The following is an 18,891-nucleotide window of genomic DNA, read 5'->3' as shown; positions in this document are numbered from 1 at the left end:
ACAGCCAGCAGGGGGCACTGGAGAAAAGCTATCAGGCCCTGAGTCTGCTGTGACCTCATAAGCACAGCCAGCAGCGGGTGCTGGACACTAATTTTTGAGGCAGTGAGTCTGCTGTGACCTCACAAGCACAGCCAGCAGCCATGAGACTGCCACTGGCAGAGGAGGAACTGAGGCTTCTGTGACTTCAAAAGCACAGCCAGCAGCCATGAGCCTGATACTGGCCTAGGAGGCACTGAGTCTGCTGTGACCTCACAAGCACAGCCAGCAGGGGGCGCTGGAGACTAAACTATGAGGCACTGAGGCTGCTGTGACCTCACAAGCACAGCCAGCAGGGGACGCTGGACACTAACTTTTGGGGCCCTGAGTCTGCTGTGACCTCACAAGCACAGCCAGCAGCCATGAGCCTGACACTGGCCTAGGAGGCACTGAGGCTGCTGTAACCCCACAAGCACAGCCAGCAGCCATGAGCCTGATATTGGCCTAGGAGGCACTGAGGCTGCTGTGACCTCACAAACACAGCCAGCAGCCATGAGCATGGCACTGGCAGAGGAGGCACTGAGGCTGCTGTGATGTCACAAGCACAGCCAGCAGCCATGAGCCTGATACTGGCCTGAGAGGCACTGAGTCTGCTGTGACCTCACAAGCAGAGCCAGCAGGGGGCGCTGGACACTAAACGATGAGGCACTGAGGCTGCTGTGACCTCACAAGCACAGCCAGCAGCCATGAGCCTGCCACTGGCCTAGGAGGTATTCAGGTTTCTGTGACCTCAGAAGCACAGCCAGCAGCCATGAGCCTGATACTGGCCTAGGAGGCACTGAGTCTGCTGTGACCTCACAAGCACAGCCAGCAGCCATGAGCCTGCCACTGGCCTAGGAGGCACTGAGGCTGGTGTGACCTCACAAGCACAGCCAGCAGCCATGAGCCTGCCACTGGCCTAGGAGGCACTCAGGCTGCTGTGACCTCAGAAGCACAGCCAGCAGCCATGAGCATGGCACGGGCCTAGGAGGCACTGAGTGTGCTGTGACGTCACAAGCACAGCCAGCAGCCATGAGCATGGCACTATCCACGGAGACACTGAGTCTGCTGTGACCTCACAAGCACAGCCAGCAGGGGATGCTGGACACTAAACTATGAAACACTGAGGCTGATGTGACCTCACAAGCACATCCAGCAGCAATGAGACTGCTACTGGCCTAGGAGGCACTGAGGCTGCTGTGACCTCACAAGCACAGCCAGCAGGGGGCGCTGGAGACTAAACTATGAGGCACTGAGGCTGCTGTGACCTCACAAGCATAGCCAGCAGGGGACGCTGGACACTAACTTTTGGGGCCCTGAGTCTGCTGTGACCTCACAAGCACAGCCAGCAGCCATGAGCCTGACACTGGCCTAGGAGGCATTCAGGCTGCTGTGACCTCACAAGCACAACCAGCAGCCATGAGCCTGATACTGGCCTAGGAGGCACTGAGGCTGCTGTGACCTCACAAGCACAGCCAGCAGCCATGAGACTGCCCCTGGACTCACAGGCACTGAGGCTGCTGTGACCTGAGAAGCACAGCCAGCAGCCATGAGCATGGCACTATCCACAGAGTCACTGAGGCTGCTGTGACCTCAGAAGCACAGCCAGCAGCCATGAGCCTGATATTGGCAGAGGAGGCACTGGGGCTGCTGTGACCTCACAAGCACAGCCAGCAGGGGACGCTGGACACTAAGTTTTGAGGCACTGAGTCTGCTGTGACCTCACAAGCACAGCCAGCAGCCATGAGCCTGCCACAGGCCTAGGAGGCACTCAGGTTGCTGTGATGTCACAAGCACAGCCAGCAGCCATGAGCATGGCACTGGCCTAGGAGGCACTGAGGCTGCTGTGACCTCACAAGCACAGCCAGCAGCCATGAGCCTGATACTGGCCTAGGAGGCACTGAGGCTGCTGTGACGTCACAGTGACAGCCAGCAGCCATGAGCCTGCCACGGGCCTAGGAGGCACTCAGGCTGCTGTGATGTCACAAGCACAGCCAGCAGCCATGAGCATGGCACTGGCAGAGGAGGCACTGAGGCTGCTGTGACCTCACAAGCACAGCCAGCAGCCATGAGCCTGACACTGGCCTGGGAGGCAATGAGGCTGGTGTGACCTCACAAGCACAGCCAGCAGCCATGACCCTGGCACTGGCAGAGGAGGCACTGAGGCTGCTGTGACCTCACAAGCAGAGCCAGCAGGGTGCGCTGGACACTAACCTATGAGGCACTGAGTCTGCTGTGACCAAACAAGCAGAGCCAGCAATGGACGCTGGACACTAAACTGTGAGGCACTGAGGCTGCTATAACCTCACAAGCACAGCCAGCAGCCATGAGCCTGCCACTGGCCGAGGAGGCATTCAGGCTGCTGTGACCTCACAAGCACAACCAGCAGCCATGAGACTGCCCCTGGACTCAGAGGCACTGAGGCTGCAGTGACCTCAGAAGCACAGCCAGCAGCCATGAGCCTGACAGTGGCAGAGGAGGCACTGGGGCTGCTGTGACCTCACAAGCACAGCCAGCAGGGGACGCTGGACACTAAGTTTTGAGGCACTCAGTCTGCTGTTACCTCACAAGCACAGCCAGCAGCCATGAGCCTGACACTGGCCTAGGAGGCACTGAGGCTGCTGTGACCTCACAAGCACAGCCAGCAGCCATGAGCCTGATACTGGCCTAGGAGGCACTGAGGCTGCTGTGACCTCACAAGCACAGCCAGCATCCATGAGCATGGCACGGGCCTAGGAGGCACTGTGTCTGCTGTGACCTCACAAGCAGAGCCAGCAGGGGGCGCTGGACATTAACCTATGAGGCACTGAGTCTGCTGTGACCAAACAAGCAGAGACAGCAATGGACGCTGGACACTAAACTGTGAGGCACTTAGGCTGCTATAACCTCACAAGCACAGCCAGCAGCCATGAGCCTGCCACTGGCCTCGGAGGCATTCAGGCCTCTGTGACCTCACAAGCACAGCCAGCAGCCATGAGCCTGATATTGGCCTGGGAGGCACTGAGTCTGCTGTGACCTCACAAGCACAGCCAGCAGGGGACGCTGGACACTAAACTATGAAGCACTGTGTCTGCTGTGACCTCACAAGCACAGCCAGCAGCCATGAGCCTGCCACTGGCCTAGGAGGCACTGAGGCTGCTGTGACCTCACAAGCACAGCCAGCAGCCATGAGCCTGATACTGGCCTAGGAGGCACTGAGGCTGCTGTGACCTCACAAGTACAGCCAGCAGCCATGAGCATGGCACTGGCAGAGGAGGCACTGAGGCTGCTGTGACCTCACAAGCACAGCCAGCAGCCATGAGCCTGATACTGGCCTAGGAGGCACTGAGGCTGCTGTGACCTCACAAGCAGAGCCAGCAGGGGACGCTGGACACTAAACTATGAGGCACTGAGGCTGCTGTGACCTCACAAGCACAGCCAGCAGCCATGAGCCTGACACTGGCCTAGGAGTCATTCAGATTTCTGTGACCTCAGAAGCACAGCCAGCAGCCATGAGCCTGACCCTGGCAGAGGAGGCACTGAGGCTGCTGTGACCTCACAAGCACAGCCAGCAGGGGGCACTGGAGATAAGCTATCAGGCCCTGAGTCTGCTGTGACCTCATAAGCACAGCCAGCAGCGGGTGCTGGACACTAATTTTTGAGGCAGTGAGTCTGCTGTGACCTCACAAGCACAGCCAGCAGCCATGAGACTGCCACTGGCAGAGGAGGAACTGAGGCTTCTGTGACTTCAAAAGCACAGCCAGCAGCCATGAGCCTGATACTGGCCTAGGAGGCACTGAGTCTGCTGTGACCTCACAAGCACAGCCAGCAGGGGGCGCTGGAGACTAAACTATGAGGCACTGAGGCTGCTGTGACCTCACAAGCACAGCCAGCAGGGGACGCTGGACACTAACTTTTGGGGCCCTGAGTCTGCTGTGACCTCACAAGCACAGCCAGCAGCCATGAGCCTGACACTGGCCTAGGAGGCACTGAGGCTGCTGTGACCTCACAAGCACAGCCAGCAGCCATGAGCCTGATATTGGCCTAGGAGGCACTGAGGCTGCTGTGACCTCACAAACACAGCCAGCAGCCATGAGCATGGCACTGGCAGAGGAGGCACTGAGGCTGCTGTGATGTCACAAGCACAGCCAGCAGCCATGAGCCTGATACTGGCCTGAGAGGCACTGAGTCTGCTGTGACCTCACAAGCAGAGCCAGCAGGGGGCGCTGGACACTAAACGATGAGGCACTGAGGCTGCTGTGACCTCACAAGCACAGCCAGCAGCCATGAGCCTGCCACTGGCCTAGGAGGTATTCAGGTTTCTGTGACCTCAGAAGCACAGCCAGCAGCCATGAGCCTGATACTGGCCTAGGAGGCACTGAGTCTGCTGTGACCTCACAAGCACAGCCAGCAGCCATGAGCCTGCCACTGGCCTAGGAGGCACTGAGGCTGGTGTGACCTCACAAGCACAGCCAGCAGCCATGAGCCTGCCACTGGCCTAGGAGGCACTCAGGCTGCTGTGACCTCAGAAGCACAGCCAGCAGCCATGAGCATGGCACGGGCCTAGGAGGCACTGAGTGTGCTGTGACGTCACAAGCACAGCCAGCAGCCATGAGCATGGCACTATCCACGGAGACACTGAGTCTGCTGTGACCTCACAAGCACAGCCAGCAGGGGATGCTGGACACTAAACTATGAAACACTGAGGCTGATGTGACCTCACAAGCACATCCAGCAGCAATGAGACTGCTACTGGCCTAGGAGGCACTGAGGCTGCTGTGACCTCACAAGCACAGCCAGCAGGGGGCGCTGGAGACTAAACTATGAGGCACTGAGGCTGCTGTGACCTCACAAGCATAGCCAGCAGGGGACGCTGGACACTAACTTTTGGGGCCCTGAGTCTGCTGTGACCTCACAAGCACAGCCAGCAGCCATGAGCCTGACACTGGCCTAGGAGGCATTCAGGCTGCTGTGACCTCACAAGCACAACCAGCAGCCATGAGCCTGATACTGGCCTAGGAGGCACTGAGGCTGCTGTGACCTCACAAGCACAGCCAGCAGCCATGAGACTGCCCCTGGACTCACAGGCACTGAGGCTGCTGTGACCTGAGAAGCACAGCCAGCAGCCATGAGCATGGCACTATCCACAGAGTCACTGAGGCTGCTGTGACCTCAGAAGCACAGCCAGCAGCCATGAGCCTGATATTGGCAGAGGAGGCACTGGGGCTGCTGTGACCTCACAAGCACAGCCAGCAGGGGACGCTGGACACTAAGTTTTGAGGCACTGAGTCTGCTGTGACCTCACAAGCACAGCCAGCAGCCATGAGCCTGCCACAGGCCTAGGAGGCACTCAGGTTGCTGTGATGTCACAAGCACAGCCAGCAGCCATGAGCATGGCACTGGCCTAGGAGGCACTGAGGCTGCTGTGACCTCACAAGCACAGCCAGCAGCCATGAGCCTGATACTGGCCTAGGAGGCACTGAGGCTGCTGTGACGTCACAGTGACAGCCAGCAGCCATGAGCCTGCCACGGGCCTAGGAGGCACTCAGGCTGCTGTGATGTCACAAGCACAGCCAGCAGCCATGAGCATGGCACTGGCAGAGGAGGCACTGAGGCTGCTGTGACCTCACAAGCACAGCCAGCAGCCATGAGCCTGACACTGGCCTGGGAGGCAATGAGGCTGGTGTGACCTCACAAGCACAGCCAGCAGCCATGACCCTGGCACTGGCAGAGGAGGCACTGAGGCTGCTGTGACCTCACAAGCAGAGCCAGCAGGGTGCGCTGGACACTAACCTATGAGGCACTGAGTCTGCTGTGACCAAACAAGCAGAGCCAGCAATGGACGCTGGACACTAAACTGTGAGGCACTGAGGCTGCTATAACCTCACAAGCACAGCCAGCAGCCATGAGCCTGCCACTGGCCGAGGAGGCATTCAGGCTGCTGTGACCTCACAAGCACAACCAGCAGCCATGAGACTGCCCCTGGACTCAGAGGCACTGAGGCTGCAGTGACCTCAGAAGCACAGCCAGCAGCCATGAGCCTGACAGTGGCAGAGGAGGCACTGGGGCTGCTGTGACCTCACAAGCACAGCCAGCAGGGGACGCTGGACACTAAGTTTTGAGGCACTCAGTCTGCTGTTACCTCACAAGCACAGCCAGCAGCCATGAGCCTGACACTGGCCTAGGAGGCACTGAGGCTGCTGTGACCTCACAAGCACAGCCAGCAGCCATGAGCCTGATACTGGCCTAGGAGGCACTGAGGCTGCTGTGACCTCACAAGCACAGCCAGCATCCATGAGCATGGCACGGGCCTAGGAGGCACTGTGTCTGCTGTGACCTCACAAGCAGAGCCAGCAGGGGGCGCTGGACATTAACCTATGAGGCACTGAGTCTGCTGTGACCAAACAAGCAGAGACAGCAATGGACGCTGGACACTAAACTGTGAGGCACTTAGGCTGCTATAACCTCACAAGCACAGCCAGCAGCCATGAGCCTGCCACTGGCCTCGGAGGCATTCAGGCCTCTGTGACCTCACAAGCACAGCCAGCAGCCATGAGCCTGATATTGGCCTGGGAGGCACTGAGTCTGCTGTGACCTCACAAGCACAGCCAGCAGGGGACGCTGGACACTAAACTATGAAGCACTGTGTCTGCTGTGACCTCACAAGCACAGCCAGCAGCCATGAGCCTGCCACTGGCCTAGGAGGCACTGAGGCTGCTGTGACCTCACAAGCACAGCCAGCAGCCATGAGCCTGATACTGGCCTAGGAGGCACTGAGGCTGCTGTGACCTCACAAGTACAGCCAGCAGCCATGAGCATGGCACTGGCAGAGGAGGCACTGAGGCTGCTGTGACCTCACAAGCACAGCCAGCAGCCATGAGCCTGATACTGGCCTAGGAGGCACTGAGGCTGCTGTGACCTCACAAGCAGAGCCAGCAGGGGACGCTGGACACTAAACTATGAGGCACTGAGGCTGCTGTGACCTCACAAGCACAGCCAGCAGCCATGAGCCTGACACTGGCCTAGGAGTCATTCAGATTTCTGTGACCTCAGAAGCACAGCCAGCAGCCATGAGCCTGACCCTGGCAGAGGAGGCACTGAGGCTGCTGTGACCTCACAAGCACAGCCAGCAGGGGGCACTGGAGATAAGCTATCAGGCCCTGAGTCTGCTGTGACCTCATAAGCACAGCCAGCAGCGGGTGCTGGACACTAATTTTTGAGGCAGTGAGTCTGCTGTGACCTCACAAGCACAGCCAGCAGCCATGAGACTGCCACTGGCAGAGGAGGAACTGAGGCTTCTGTGACTTCAAAAGCACAGCCAGCAGCCATGAGCCTGATACTGGCCTAGGAGGCACTGAGTCTGCTGTGACCTCACAAGCACAGCCAGCAGGGGGCGCTGGAGACTAAACTATGAGGCACTGAGGCTGCTGTGACCTCACAAGCACAGCCAGCAGGGGACGCTGGACACTAACTTTTGGGGCCCTGAGTCTGCTGTGACCTCACAAGCACAGCCAGCAGCCATGAGCCTGACACTGGCCTAGGAGGCACTGAGGCTGCTGTGACCTCACAAGCACAGCCAGCAGCCATGAGCCTGATATTGGCCTAGGAGGCACTGAGGCTGCTGTGACCTCACAAACACAGCCAGCAGCCATGAGCATGGCACTGGCAGAGGAGGCACTGAGGCTGCTGTGATGTCACAAGCACAGCCAGCAGCCATGAGCCTGATACTGGCCTGAGAGGCACTGAGTCTGCTGTGACCTCACAAGCAGAGCCAGCAGGGGGCGCTGGACACTAAACGATGAGGCACTGAGGCTGCTGTGACCTCACAAGCACAGCCAGCAGCCATGAGCCTGCCACTGGCCTAGGAGGTATTCAGGTTTCTGTGACCTCAGAAGCACAGCCAGCAGCCATGAGCCTGATACTGGCCTAGGAGGCACTGAGTCTGCTGTGACCTCACAAGCACAGCCAGCAGCCATGAGCCTGCCACTGGCCTAGGAGGCACTGAGGCTGGTGTGACCTCACAAGCACAGCCAGCAGCCATGAGCCTGCCACTGGCCTAGGAGGCACTCAGGCTGCTGTGACCTCAGAAGCACAGCCAGCAGCCATGAGCATGGCACGGGCCTAGGAGGCACTGAGTGTGCTGTGACGTCACAAGCACAGCCAGCAGCCATGAGCATGGCACTATCCACGGAGACACTGAGTCTGCTGTGACCTCACAAGCACAGCCAGCAGGGGATGCTGGACACTAAACTATGAAACACTGAGGCTGATGTGACCTCACAAGCACATCCAGCAGCAATGAGACTGCTACTGGCCTAGGAGGCACTGAGGCTGCTGTGACCTCACAAGCACAGCCAGCAGGGGGCGCTGGAGACTAAACTATGAGGCACTGAGGCTGCTGTGACCTCACAAGCATAGCCAGCAGGGGACGCTGGACACTAACTTTTGGGGCCCTGAGTCTGCTGTGACCTCACAAGCACAGCCAGCAGCCATGAGCCTGACACTGGCCTAGGAGGCATTCAGGCTGCTGTGACCTCACAAGCACAACCAGCAGCCATGAGCCTGATACTGGCCTAGGAGGCACTGAGGCTGCTGTGACGTCACAAGCACAGCCAGCAGCCATGAGACTGCCCCTGGACTCACAGGCACTGAGGCTGCTGTGACCTGAGAAGCACAGCCAGCAGCCATGAGCATGGCACTATCCACAGAGTCACTGAGGCTGCTGTGACCTCAGAAGCACAGCCAGCAGCCATGAGCCTGATATTGGCAGAGGAGGCACTGGGGCTGCTGTGACCTCACAAGCACAGCCAGCAGGGGACGCTGGACACTAAGTTTTGAGGCACTGAGTCTGCTGTGACCTCACAAGCACAGCCAGCAGCCATGAGCCTGCCACAGGCCTAGGAGGCACTCAGGTTGCTGTGATGTCACAAGCACAGCCAGCAGCCATGAGCATGGCACTGGCCTAGGAGGCACTGAGGCTGCTGTGACCTCACAAGCACAGCCAGCAGCCATGAGACTGCCCCTGGACTCACAGGCACTGAGGCTGCTGTGACCTGAGAAGCACAGCCAGCAGCCATGAGCATGGCACTATCCACAGAGTCACTGAGGCTGCTGTGACCTCAGAAGCACAGCCAGCAGCCATGAGCCTGATATTGGCAGAGGAGGCACTGGGGCTGCTGTGACCTCACAAGCACAGCCAGCAGGGGACGCTGGACACTAAGTTTTGAGGCACTGAGGCTGCTGTGACGTCACAATCACAGCCAGCAGCCATGAGCCTGCCACAGGCCTAGGAGGCACTCAGGCTGCTGTGATGTCACAAGCACAGCCAGCAGCCATGAGCATGGCACTGGCAGAGGAGGTACTGAGGCTGCTGTGACCTCACAAGCACAGCCAGCAGCCATGAGCCTGCCACGGGCCTGGGAGGCAATGAGGCTGGTGTGACCTCACAAGCACAGCCAGCAGCCATGACCCTGGCACTGGCAGAGGAGGCACTGAGGCTGCTGTGACCTCACAAGCAGAGCCAGCAGGGTGCGCTGGACACTAACCTATGAGGCACTGAGTCTGCTGTGACCAAACAAGCAGAGCCAGCAATGGACGCTGGACACTAAACTGTGAGGCACTGAGGCTGCTATAACCTCACAAGCACAGCCAGCAGCCATGAGCCTGCCACTGGCCGAGGAGGCATTCAGGGTGCTGTGACCTCACAAGCACAACCAGCAGCCATGAGACTGCCCCTGGACTCAGAGGCACTGAGGCTGCAGTGACCTCAGAAGCACAGCCAGCAGCCATGAGCCTGACAGTGGCAGAGGAGGCACTGGGGCTGCTGTGACCTCACAAGCACAGCCAGCAGGGGACGCTGGACACTAAGTTTTGAGGCACTCAGTCTGCTGTTACCTCACAAGCACAGCCAGCAGCCATGAGCCTGACACTGGCCTAGGAGGCACTGAGGCTGCTGTGACCTCACAAGCACAGCCAGCAGCCATGAGCCTGATACTGGCCTAGGAGGCACTGAGGCTGCTATAACCTCACAAGCACAGCCAGCAGCCATGAGCCTGCCACTGGCCTCGGAGGCATTCAGGCCTCTGTGACCTCACAAGCACAGCCAGCAGCCATGAGCCTGATATTGGCCTGGGAGGCACTGAGTCTGCTGTGACCTCACAAGCACAGCCAGCAGGGGACGCTGGACACTAAACTATGAAGCACTGTGTCTGCTGTGACCTCACAAGCACAGCCAGCAGCCATGAGCCTGCCACTGGCCTAGGAGGTATTCAGGTTTCTGTGACCTCAGAAGCACAGCCAGCAGCCATGAGCCTGATACTGGCCTAGGAGGCACTGAGTCTGCTGTGACCTCACAAGCACAGCCAGCAGCCATGAGCCTGCCACTGGCCTAGGAGGCACTGAGGCTGGTGTGACCTCACAAGCACAGCCAGCAGCCATGAGCCTGATACTGGCCTAGGAGGCACTCAGGCTGCTGTGACCTCACAAGCGCAGCCAGCAGCCATGAGCATGGCACGGGCCTAGGAGGCACTGAGTGTGCTGTGACGTCACAAGCACAGCCAGCAGCCATGAGCATGGCACTATCCACGGAGACACTGAGTCTGCTGTGACCTCACAAGCACAGCCAGCAGGGGATGCTGGACACTAAACTATGAAACACTGAGGCTGATGTGACCTCACAAGCACATCCAGCAGCAATGAGACTGCTACTGGCCTAGGAGGCACTGAGGCTGCTGTGACCTCACAAGCACAGCCAGCAGGGGGCGCTGGAGACTAAACTATGAGGCACTGAGGCTGCTGTGACCTCACAAGCATAGCCAGCAGGGGACGCTGGACACTAACTTTTGGGGCCCTGAGTCTGCTGTGACCTCACAAGCACAGCCAGCAGCCATGAGCCTGACACTGGCCTAGGAGGCATTCAGGCTGCTGTGACCTCACAAGCACAACCAGCAGCCATGAGCCTGATACTGGCCTAGGAGGCACTGAGGCTGCTGTGACCTCACAAGCACAGCCAGCAGCCATGAGACTGCCCCTGGACTCACAGGCACTGAGGCTGCTGTGACCTGAGAAGCACAGCCAGCAGCCATGAGCATGGCACTATCCACAGAGTCACTGAGGCTGCTGTGACCTCAGAAGCACAGCCAGCAGCCATGAGCCTGATATTGGCAGAGGAGGCACTGGGGCTGCTGTGACCTCACAAGCACAGCCAGCAGGGGACGCTGGACACTAAGTTTTGAGGCACTGAGTCTGCTGTGACCTCACAAGCACAGCCAGCAGCCATGAGCCTGCCACAGGCCTAGGAGGCACTCAGGTTGCTGTGATGTCACAAGCACAGCCAGCAGCCATGAGCATGGCACTGGCAGAGGAGGCACTGAGGCTGCTGTGACCTCACAAGCACAGCCAGCAGCCATGAGACTGCCCCTGGACTCACAGGCACTGAGGCTGCTGTGACCTGAGAAGCACAGCCAGCAGCCATGAGCATGGCACTATCCACAGAGTCACTGAGGCTGCTGTGACCTCAGAAGCACAGCCAGCAGCCATGAGCCTGATATTGGCAGAGGAGGCACTGGGGCTGCTGTGACCTCACAAGCACAGCCAGCAGGGGACGCTGGACACTAAGTTTTGAGGCACTGAGTCTGCTGTGACCTCACAAGCACAGCCAGCAGCCATGAGCCTGCCACAGGCCTAGGAGGCACTCAGGTTGCTGTGATGTCACAAGCACAGCCAGCAGCCATGAGCATGGCACTGGCAGAGGAGGCACTGAGGCTGCTGTGACCTCACAAGCACAGCCAGCAGCCATGAGACTGCCCCTGGACTCACAGGCACTGAGGCTGCTGTGACCTGAGAAGCACAGCCAGCAGCCATGAGCATGGCACTATCCACAGAGTCACTGAGGCTGCTGTGACCTCAGAAGCACAGCCAGCAGCCATGAGCCTGATATTGGCAGAGGAGGCACTGGGGCTGCTGTGACCTCACAAGCACAGCCAGCAGGGGACGCTGGACACTAAGTTTTGAGGCACTGAGGCTGCTGTGACGTCACAATCACAGCCAGCAGCCATGAGCCTGCCACAGGCCTAGGAGGCACTCAGGCTGCTGTGATGTCACAAGCACAGCCAGCAGCCATGAGCATGGCACTGGCAGAGGAGGCACTGAGGCTGCTGTGACCTCACAAGCACAGCCAGCAGCCATGAGCCTGCCACGGGCCTGGGAGGCAATGAGGCTGGTGTGACCTCACAAGCACAGCCAGCAGCCATGACCCTGGCACTGGCAGAGGAGGCACTGAGGCTGCTGTGACCTCACAAGCAGAGCCAGCAGGGGGCGCTGGACACTAACCTATGAGGCACTGAGTCTGCTGTGACCAAACAAGCAGAGCCAGCAATGGACGCTGGACACTAAACTGTGAGGCACTGAGGCTGCTATAACCTCACAAGCACAGCCAGCAGCCATGAGCCTGCCACTGGCCGAGGAGGCATTCAGGGTGCTGTGACCTCACAAGCACAACCAGCAGCCATGAGACTGCCCCTGGACTCAGAGGCACTGAGGCTGCAGTGACCTCACAAGCACAGCCAGCAGCCATGAGCCTGACAGTGGCAGAGGAGGCACTGGGGCTGCTGTGACCTCACAAGCACAGCCAGCAGGGGACGCTGGACACTAAGTTTTGAGGCACTCAGTCTGCTGTTACCTCACAAGCACAGCCAGCAGCCATGAGCCTGACACTGGCCTGAGAGGCACTGAGGCTGCTGTGACCTCACAAACAGAGCCAGCAGGGGACGTTGCACACTAAACTATGAGGCACTGAGGCTGCTGTGACCTCACAAGCGCAGCCAGCAGCCATGAGCCTGATACTGGCCTAGGAGGCACTGAGGCTGCTGTGACCTCACAAGCACAGCCAGCAGCCATGAGCATGGCACTGGCAGAGGAGGCACTGAGGCTGCTGTGACGTCACAAGCACAGCCAGCAGCCATGAGCCTGATACTGGCCTAGGAGGCACTGAGGCTGCTGTGACCTCACAAGCACAGCCAGCAGCCATGAGCCTGCCACTGGCCAGAGAGGCACTGAGGCTGCTGTGACCTCACAAGAACAGCCAGCAGCCATGAGCCTGATACTGGCCTAGGAGGCACTGAGGCTGCTGTGACGTCACAGTGACAGCCAGCAGCCATGAGCCTGCCACGGGCCTAGGAGGCACTCAGGCTGCTGTGACGTCACAAGCACAGCCAGCAGGGGGCGCTGGACACTAACCTATGAGGCACTGAGTCTGCTGTGACCTCACAACCAGAGCCAGCAGGGGACGCTGGACACTTAATTATGAGGCACTGAGGCTGCTGTGACCTCACAAGCACATTCCAGCAACAATGAGACTGCCACTGCCAGAGGAGGCACTGAGGCTGCTGTGACCTCACAAGCACAGCCAGCAGCCATGAGCCTGATACTGGCCTGTGAGGCACTGAGTCTGCTGTGACCTCACAAGCACAGCCAGCAGAGGGCGCTGGAGACTAAACTATGAGGCACTGAGGCTGCTGTGACCTCACAAGCACAGCCAGCAGGGGACGCTGGACACTAACTTTTGGGGCCCTGAGTCTGCTGTGACCTCACAAGCACAGCCAGCAGCCATGAGCCTGACACTGGCCTAGGAGGCACTGAGGCTGCTGTGACCTCACAAGCACAGCCAGCAGCCATGAGCCTGATATTGGCCTAGGAGGCACTGAGGCTGCTGTGACCTCACAAACACAGCCAGCAGCCATGAGCATGGCACTGGCAGAGGAGGAACTGAGGCTGCTGTGACATCACAAGCACAGCCAGCAGCCATTAGCCTGCCACGGTCCTAGGAGGCACTGAGGCTGCTGTGACGTCACAAGCACAGCCAGCAGCCAGGAGCCTGATATTGGCCTGGGAGGCACTGAGGCTGCTATGACCTCACAAGCACAGCCAGCAGGGGGCGATGGACACTAACCTATGAGGCACTGAGGCTGCTGTGACCTCACAAGCACAGCCAGCAGCCATGAGCCTGCCACTGGCCTCGAAGGCACTGAGGCTGCTGTGACGTCACAAGCACAGCCAGCAGCCATGAGCATGGCACTGGTCTCAGAGGCACTGAGGCTGCTGTGACCTCACAAGCACAGCCAGCAGGGGGCGCTACAGACTAACTTTTGAGGCACTGAGTCTGCTGTGACCTCACAAGCAGAGGCAGCAGGGAACGCTGGACACTACACTATGAGGCACTGAGGCTGCTGTGACCTCACAAGCACAGCCAGCAGCCATGAGGCTGATACTGGCCTCGGAGGCACTGAGGCTGCTGTGACCTCACAAGCACAGCCAGCAGCCATGAGCATGGCAGCGGCAGAGGAGGCACTGAGGCTGCTGTGACCTCACAAGTACAGCCAGTAGGGGGCGATGGATCCTAACCTGTGAGGCACTGAGGCTGGTGTGACCTCACAAGCACAGCCAGCAGCCACGAGACTGCCCCTGGCCTAAGAGGCACTGAGGCTGCTGTGACGTCATAAGCACAGCCAGCAGCCATGAGCCTGCCACGGGCCTAGGAGACACTCAGGCTGCTGTGACGTCACAAGCTCAGCCAGCAGCCATGACCGTGATGCTGAACTGAGAGGCACTGAGGTTGCTGTGACCTCAGAAGCACAGCCAGCAGCCATGAGCCTGACCCTGGCAGAGGAGGCACTGAGGCTGCTGTGACCTCACAAGCACAGCCAGCAGGGGGCACTGGAGATAAGCTATCAGGCCCTGAGTCTGCTGTGGCCTCATAAGCACAGCCAGCAGCGGGCGCTGGACACTAATTTTTGAGGCAGTGAGTCTGCTGTGACCTCACAAGCACAGCCAGCAGCCATGAGACTGCCACTGGCAGAGGAGGAACTGAGGCTGCTGTGACATCACAAGCACAGCCAGCAGCCATTAGCCTGCCACGGTCCTAGGAGGCACTGAGGCTGCTGTGACGTCACAAGCACAGCCAGCAGCCAGGAGCCTGATATTGGCCTGGGAGGCACTGAGGCTGCTATGACCTCACAAGCACAGCCAGCAGGGGGCGATGGACACTAACCTATGAGGCACTGAGGCTGCTGTGACCTCACAAGCACAGCCAGCAGCCATGAGCCTGCCACTGGCCTCGAAGGCACTGAGGCTGCTGTGACGTCACAAGCACAGCCAGCAGCCATGAGCATGGCACTGGTCTCAGAGGCACTGAGGCTGCTGTAACCTCACAAGCACAGCCAGCAGGGGGCGCTACAGACTAACTTTTGAGGCACTGAGTCTGCTGTGACCTCACAAGCAGAGGCAGCAGGGAACGCTGGACACTACACTATGAGGCACTGGGGCTGCTGTGACCTCACAAGCACAGCCAGCAGCCATGAGCATGGCAGCGGCAGAGGAGGCACTGAGGCTGCTGTGACGTCACAAGCACAGCCAGCTGCCATGAGCCTGCCACAAGGCTGGGAGGCATTCAGGCTGCTGTGACCTCACAAGCACAGGCAGCAGCCATGAGCATGGCACTATCCACGGAGACACTGAGGCTGCTGTGACCTCACAAGCACAGCCAGCAGCCATGAGCCTGCAACAGACCTAGGAGGCACTGAGGCTGCTGTGACCTCACAAGCACAGCCAGCAGCCATGAGCCTGATACTGGCCTGAGAGGCACTGAGGCTGCTGTGACCTCACAAACAGAGCCAGCAGGGGACGCTGCACACTAAACTATGAGGCACTGAGGCTGCTGTGACCTCACAAGCGCAGCCAGCAGCCATGAGCCTGATACTGGCCTAGGAGGCACTGAGGCTGCTGTGACCTCACAAGCACAGCCAGCAGCCATGAGCATGGCACTGGCAGAGGAGGCACTGAGGCTGCTGTGACGTCACAAGCACAGCCAGCAGCCATGAGCCTGATACTGGCCTAGGAGGCACTGAGGCTGCTGTGACCTCACAAGCACAGCCAGCAGCCATGAGCCTGCCACTGGCCAGAGAGGCACTGATGCTGCTGTGACCTCACAAGCACAGCCAGCAGCCATGAGCCTGATACTGGCCTAGGAGGCACTGAGGCTGCTGTGACGTCACAGTGACAGCCAGCAGCCATGAGCCTGCCACGGGCCTAGGAGGCACTCAGGCTGCTGTGATGTCACAAGCACAGCCAGCAGCCATGAGCATGGCACTGGCAGAGGAGGCACTGAGGCTGCTGTGACCTCACAAGCACAGCCAGCAGCCATGAGCCTGACACTGGCCTGGGAGGCAATGAGGCTGGTGTGACCTCACAAGCACAGCCAGCAGCCATGACCCTGGCACTGGCAGAGGAGGCACTGAGGCTGCTGTGACCTCACAAGCAGAGCCAGCAGGGTGCGCTGGACACTAACCTATGAGGCACTGAGTCTGCTGTGACCAAACAAGCAGAGCCAGCAATGGACGCTGGACACTAAACTGTGAGGCACTGAGGCTGCTATAACCTCACAAGCACAGCCAGCAGCCATGAGCCTGCCACTGGCCGAGGAGGCATTCAGGCTGCTGTGACCTCACAAGCACAACCAGCAGCCATGAGACTGCCCCTGGACTCAGAGGCACTGAGGCTGCAGTGACCTCAGAAGCACAGCCAGCAGCCATGAGCCTGACAGTGGCAGAGGAGGCACTGGGGCTGCTGTGACCTCACAAGCACAGCCAGCAGGGGACGCTGGACACTAAGTTTTGAGGCACTCAGTCTGCTGTTACCTCACAAGCACAGCCAGCAGCCATGAGCCTGACACTGGCCTAGGAGGCACTGAGGCTGCTGTGACCTCACAAGCACAGCCAGCAGCCATGAGCCTGATACTGGCCTAGGAGGCACTGAGGCTGCTGTGACCTCACAAGCACAGCCAGCAGCCATGAGACTGCCCCTGGCCTCAGAGGCACTGTGTCTGCTGTGACCTCACAAGCAGAGCCAGCAGGGGGCGCTGGACATTAACCTATGAGGCACTGAGTCTGCTGTGACCAAACAAGCAGAGACAGCAATGGACGCTGGACACTAAACTGTGAGGCACTTAGGCTGCTATAACCTCACAAGCACAGCCAGCAGCCATGAGCCTGCCACTGGCCTCGGAGGCATTCAGGCCTCTGTGACCTCACAAGCACAGCCAGCAGCCATGAGCCTGATATTGGCCTGGGAGGCACTGAGTCTGCTGTGACCTCACAAGCACAGCCAGCAGGGGACGCTGGACACTAAACTATGAAGCACTGTGTCTGCTGTGACCTCACAAGCACAGCCAGCAGCCATGAGCCTGCCACTGGCCTAGGAGGCACTGAGGCTGCTGTGACCTCACAAGCACAGCCAGCAGCCATGAGCCTGATACTGGCCTAGGAGGCACTGAGGCTGCTGTGACCTCACAAGTACAGCCAGCAGCCATGAGCATGGCACTGGCAGAGGAGGCACTGAGGCTGCTGTGACCTCACAAGCACAGCCAGCAGCCATGAGCCTGATACTGGCCTAGGAGGCACTGAGGCTGCTGTGACCTCACAAGCAGAGCCAGCAGGGGGCACTGGACACTAACCTAGGAGGCACTGAGGCTGCTGTGACCTCACAAGCAGAGCCAGCAGGGGACGCTGGACACTAAACTATGAGGCACTGAGGCTGCTGTGACCTCACAAGCACAGCCAGCAGCCATGAGCCTGACACTGGCCTAGGAGTCATTCAGATTTCTGTGACCTCAGAAGCACAGCCAGCAGCCATGAGCCTGACCCTGGCAGAGGAGGCACTGAGGCTGCTGTGACCTCACAAGCACAGCCAGCAGGGGGCACTGGAGATAAGCTATCAGGCCCTGAGTCTGCTGTGACCTCATAAGCACAGCCAGCAGCGGGTGCTGGACACTAATTTTTGAGGCAGTGAGTCTGCTGTGACCTCACAAGCACAGCCAGCAGCCATGAGACTGCCACTGGCAGAGGAGGAACTGAGGCTTCTGTGACTTCAAAAGCACAGCCAGCAGCCATGAGCCTGATACTGGCCTAGGAGGCACTGAGTCTGCTGTGACCTCACAAGCACAGCCAGCAGGGGGCGCTGGAGACTAAACTATGAGGCACTGAGGCTGCTGTGACCTCACAAGCACAGCCAGCAGGGGACGCTGGACACTAACTTTTGGGGCCCTGAGTCTGCTGTGACCTCACAAGCACAGCCAGCAGCCATGAGCCTGACACTGGCCTAGGAGGCACTGAGGCTGCTGTGACCTCACAAGCACAGCCAGCAGCCATGAGCCTGATATTGGCCTAGGAGGCACTGAGGCTGCTGTGACCTCACAAACACAGCCAGCAGCCATGAGCATGGCACTGGCAGAGGAGGCACTGAGGCTGCTGTGATGTCACAAGCACAGCCAGCAGCCATGAGCCTGATACTGGCCTGAGAGGCACTGAGTCTGCTGTGACCTCACAAGCAGAGCCAGCAGGGGGCGCTGGACACTAAACGATGAGGCACTGAGGCTGCTGTGACCTCACAAGCACAGCCAGCAGCCATGAGCCTGCCACTGGCCTAGGAGGTATTCAGGTTTCTGTGACCTCAGAAGCACAGCCAGCAGCCATGAGCCTGATACTGGCCTAGGAGGCACTGAGTCTGCTGTGACCTCACAAGCACAGCCAGCAGCCATGAGCCTGCCACTGGCCTAGGAGGCACTGAGGCTGGTGTGACCTCACAAGCACAGCCAGCAGCCATGAGCCTGCCACTGGCCTAGGAGGCACTCAGGCTGCTGTGACCTCAGAAGCACAGCCAGCAGCCATGAGCATGGCACGGGCCTAGGAGGCACTGAGTGTGCTGTGACGTCACAAGCACAGCCAGCAGCCATGAGCATGGCACTATCCACGGAGACACTGAGTCTGCTGTGACCTCACAAGCACAGCCAGCAGGGGATGCTGGACACTAAACTATGAAACACTGAGGCTGATGTGACCTCACAAG

The sequence above is a fragment of the Dromaius novaehollandiae genome, chromosome 19, assembly GCF_036370855.1.
Source record: "Dromaius novaehollandiae isolate bDroNov1 chromosome 19, bDroNov1.hap1, whole genome shotgun sequence".
Taxonomy (NCBI): Eukaryota; Metazoa; Chordata; class Aves; order Casuariiformes; family Dromaiidae; genus Dromaius; species Dromaius novaehollandiae.
The sequence above is the reverse complement of the archived record's forward strand: the minus strand, read 5'-3'. Positions refer to the sequence as shown.